This window comes from Anopheles nili (assembly GCF_943737925.1).
Source record: "Anopheles nili chromosome X unlocalized genomic scaffold, idAnoNiliSN_F5_01 X_unloc_2, whole genome shotgun sequence".
Classification (NCBI taxonomy): Eukaryota; Metazoa; Arthropoda; class Insecta; order Diptera; family Culicidae; genus Anopheles; species Anopheles nili.
The window spans coordinates 55,001-60,000 of NW_026525478.1; the positions used below are offsets into that span (position 1 = coordinate 55,001).

Here is a 5,000-nt window from a genome sequence, read left to right on the forward strand (position 1 = left end):
TGCGAACCTGGGACACTCGAACATCGCGTGCTCGGCGTCCTCGACGGCTCCAGGGCACCACTGGCAATCCGGGGACACAGGGATAACTGGCTTGTGGCCGCCAAGCGTTCATAGCGACGTGGCTTTTTGATCCTTCGATGTCGGCTCTTCCTATCATTGTGAAGCAAAATTCACCAAGCGTAGGATTGTTCACCCTTTCAAGGGAACGTGAGCTGGGTTTAGACCGTCGTGAGACAGGTTAGTTTTACCCTACTGGTGTGTGCCGCGCGCAGCTATCCTAACGGAATTCCTGTGCAGTACGAGAGGAACCACAGGTACGGACCACTGGCTCAATACTAGTTCGACCGGACTTTGGTATGAAGCTACGTCCGCTGGATTATGCCTGAACGCCTCTAAGGTCGTAGCCAAACCGAGCCGATAGCGCCTCCAACCCCCATTAGGTGATCGTAAGCTAGCGGGCCTATCAACCCTCCGAGACCCGCCGGGGCTTCGCCTGAACCCCTGCGTCTCATCCCCCGTTACACACTGGGCCGCATCGCGCGGGGCCGCACTCGCACGTGCTAGTACCTTACCACAGGGAACGCCGGAGTCCGTCGGCCCCGTCGACCGTGGATACACCTAGTTTCGACACCTACCGACCGCCCGCAAACGACGGGACTTCAGGCTGGGAGACGCGAGTTGCAGAGAGGCGCACGCTTCGATCCTCTCACTCTACCCATGCTTGGTGGTTTGCCACACGACGTGGCGAGATGCGATGGTGGCCCTCCACACACGGGGGTCATCACGCGTGTGCGTAAGGTACCTGCAGCAGGTGCAGGTGCCTGGGTGCGTGCCATGGTGATGATGGTACCACCTAGTCGGGAGTGTGCGGGAGTCACACACCGGCTGCGCGCCACCTGTGGTAGCTTGCTCCTGCAAGGTGCCGCAAGTCGCTTGGGTAAGGCGACGCTGCACACACGTGGTGCTATGTGCAGAAGGGTGTGCTGCTGTGGTGTGTCCTAGTGGGTGGTGTGCTTGTGCCCCAGACATGGGGTGCATGTGCGCTACTGGCTGGGGTGCACCATAGCTACCCGAATGGAGCGATAGAGAGGAGGTGAGCTTTAGCGGGTCAAGTCCATTGGGCTTGATTCGCGAAAAGCACTAAGTCCCGAAAGTCGAAGCCCGAGTTGCTATGGTGTGCGAAAAGCTGCATTTAATGTTGAAAAAAAGTACAAGTCCCAAAACTTGACTTCCCGAAAAATTTCAACTAGTTGCATAGCACCAGGCGTACACACGGAGGAGATTGTTGCGAGACGAACACGCTGTTGGAAGACAACCGAATGCACGCGGGATTGCTCACGGAGCAAGCGCAAGCACGCGAAACAGCTTGCACGGGTGATGGACCACATTGGACGAGTGACGGTTACCGGTTACCAGTGGGTTAGCCATGTTGTAACGGGCTAAGAGGCCTGTTAAGCCAGAGTGTACGGAGTTCAGATGGCTAGGTGCGCACGCAGGCATCGAGGTTTTGATGGTTTGCGCAGAGTTGTAGCACGGCAGAGAGCGCGCCGGAGCAGTTTCAGTCCAATCGGACGATGCGCGGGTGTTTTACAGAACATTGAAAGTTGTATGGAAGCAAACCCCTGGAAGTATGCAATATATAGGAAAACACGAAATACTCTCGGATGGAGGTGTCTGAGAAGTTTGGCGTATATCGACGAAAGTTAGCCACGGTGGTGTTCTAACATCACTACTTGGGACGCAAAACCGTCGGACGCATGGTTTCGAAGCGATGTGCGAAAAACGGGCCAAAATGGTGCACGAACAAAGGGGCACGCGCTATATCTGGCAGAAGGAGAACTCTGCGAGGTGTTGTGTGTACGGACGAAAAGTAGGCATTACGGAGTTGAGCAAACGCGCCGAAGACCGGGAATCGATATCTCCAACCGGCTGGTCAGTAGAGCGATTCCCAACACCCCATAGACACCGCAATGGGTGAAAATCGCCTCAGTCCCAGAAATGGGTTTTCACCCAAAAACAGGGTGATGGAGACATTGCACGGAGTTGGCGTATATGGACGAAAGTTAGCCACGGTAGTGTTCTAACATCGGTGCTTGGGACGCAAAACCGTCGAACGCATGGTTTCGAGGCAATGTGCGAAAAACGGGCCAAAATGGTGCACGAACAAAGGGGCACGCGCTATATCTGGCAGAAGGAGAACTCTGCGAGGTGTTGTGTGTATGGACGAAAAGTAGGCATTACGGAGTTGAGCAAATGCGCCGAAGACCGGGAATCGATATCTCCAACCGGCTGGTCGGTAGAGCGATTCCCAACACCCCATAGACACCGCAATGGGTGAAAATCGGCTAAGTCCCAATATGTACCTTCAGAGGGGCATATCTCAAAAACTACTCGTCATATCGGGGCCAAAATCACAGAGAAAACACATGTCGAGGAGTTGTTTCGGTTGAGCGATAGTGGTTTTTGGGCGAAAATGTACCCCTAAACCTTGTACAGAGAGGACCCCTTCCGTAGAGCAAAATCCTGAAGGTCGGGGTCGCGCAAGGGTCGACATGGGTCGAGGTGGACTATCATGCGAAACCACTTTTTTCGGTCCCTACGGTGCCCGTAGATGATGAAAAGTACAATCCGAGGTTGATTACGAACACTTTTGTGCACCCCCTTCCGTAGAGCAAAATCCTGAAGGTCGGGGTCGCGCAAGGGTCGACATGGGTCGAGGTGGACTATCATGCGAAACCACTTTTTTCGGTCCCTACGGTGCCCCTAGATGATGAAAAGTACAATCCGAGGTTGATTACGAACACTTTTGTGCACCCCCTTCCGTAGAGCAAAATCCTGAAGGTCGGGGTCGCGCAAGGGTCGACATGGGTCGAGGTGGACTATCATGCGAAACCACTTTTTTCGGTCCCTACGGTGCCCCTAGATGATGAAAAGTACAATCCGAGGTTGATTACGAACACTTTTGTGCACCCCCTTCCGTAGAGCAAAATCCTGAAGGTCGGGGTCGCACAAGTGTGCACCCCCTTCCGTAGAGCAAAATCCTGAAGGTCGGGGTCGCGCAAGGGTCGACATGGGTCGAGGTGGACTATCATGCGAAACCACTTTTTTCGGTCCCTACGGTGCCCCTAGATGATGAAAAGTACAATCCGAGGTTGATTACGAACACTTTTGTGCACCCCCTTCCGTAGAGCAAAATCCTGAAGGTCGGGGTTGCGCACAAGTAGACCCCCTTCCGTAGAGCAAAATCCTGAAGGTCGGGGTCGCGCAAGGGTCGACATGGGTCGAGGTGGACTATCATGCGAAACCACTTTTTTCGGTCCCTACGGTGCCCCTAGATGATGAAAAGTACAATCCGAGGTTGATTACGAACACTTTTGTGCACCCCCTTCCGTAGAGCAAAATCCTGAAGGTCGGGGTTGCGTACAAGTAGACCCCCTTCCGTAGAGCAAAATCCTGAAGGTCGGGGTTGCGCACAAGTAGACCCCCTTCCGTAGAGCAAAATCCTGAAGGTCGGGGTCGCGCAAGGGTCGACATGGGTCGAGGTGGACTATCATGCGAAACCACTTTTTTCGGTCCCTACGGTGCCCCTAGATGATGAAAAGTACAATCCGAGGTTGATTACGAACACTTTTGTGCACCCCCTTCCGTAGAGCAAAATCCTGAAGGTCGGGGTCGCGCAAGGGTCGACATGGGTCGAGGTGGACTATCATGCGAAACCACTTTTTTCGGTCCCTACGGTGCCCCTAGATGATGAAAAGTACAATCCGAGGTTGATTACGAACACTTTTGTGCACCCCCTTCCGTAGAGCAAAATCCTGAAGGTCGGGGTCGCACAAGTGTGCACCCCCTTCCGTAGAGCAAAATCCTGAAGGTCGGGGTCGCGCAAGGGTCGACATGGGTCGAGGTGGACTATCATGCGAAACCACTTTTTTCGGTCCCTACGGTGCCCCTAGATGATGAAAAGTACAATCCGAGGTTGATTACGAACACTTTTGTGCACCCCCTTCCGTAGAGCAAAATCCTGAAGGTCGGGGTCGCGCAAGGGTCGACATGGGTCGAGGTGGACTATCATGCGAAACCACTTTTTTCGGTCCCTACGGTGCCCCTAGATGATGAAAAGTACAATCCGAGGTTGATTACGAACACTTTTGTGCACCCCCTTCCGTAGAGCAAAATCCTGAAGGTCGGGGTTGCGCACAAGTAGACCCCCTTCCGTAGAGCAAAATCCTGAAGGTCGGGGTCGCGCAAGGGTCGACCCCCTTCCGTAGAGCAAAATCCTGAAGGTCGGGGTCGCGCAAGGGTCGACATGGGTCGAGGTGGACTATCATGCGAAACCACTTTTTTCGGTCCCTACGGTGCCCCTAGATGATGAAAAGTACAATCCGAGGTTGATTACGAACACTTTTGTGCACCCCCTTCCGTAGAGCAAAATCCTGAAGGTCGGGGTCGCACAAGTGTGCACCCCCTTCCGTAGAGCAAAATCCTGAAGGTCGGGGTCGCGCAAGGGTCGACATGGGTCGAGGTGGACTATCATGCGAAACCACTTTTTTCGGTCCCTACGGTGCCCCTAGATGATGAAAAGTACAATCCGAGGTTGATTACGAACACTTTTGTGCACCCCCTTCCGTAGAGCAAAATCCTGAAGGTCGGGGTTGCGCACAAGTAGACCCCCTTCCGTAGAGCAAAATCCTGAAGGTCGGGGTCGCGCAAGGGTCAACATGGGTCGAGGTGGACTATCATGCGAAACCACTTTTTTCGGTCCCTACGGTGCCCCTAGATGATGAAAAGTACAATCCGAGGTTGATTACGAACACTTTTGTGCACCCCCTTCCGTAGAGCAAAATCCTGAAGGTCGGGGTTGCGCACAAGTCGACCCCAAAAACTCCCAGAAGGAGGCGTCGGATCGTTTCGCGATGTTCTAGTGAAATGTTCAGCTCGACGGAATGCAACTTTTATCTAAAGGGGTCCAAGACCGTCAGACGCTTAGGTACGGAGATACG

General features: G+C 53.8%; 1 pseudogene; it reads left to right on the forward strand.

The window, feature by feature from the left end:
- Window positions 1–734, forward strand: part of LOC128729573 (large subunit ribosomal RNA) — a 5,010-nt pseudogene extending 4,276 nt beyond the window's left edge.
- Window positions 735–5,000: the final 4,266 nt, after the last annotated feature.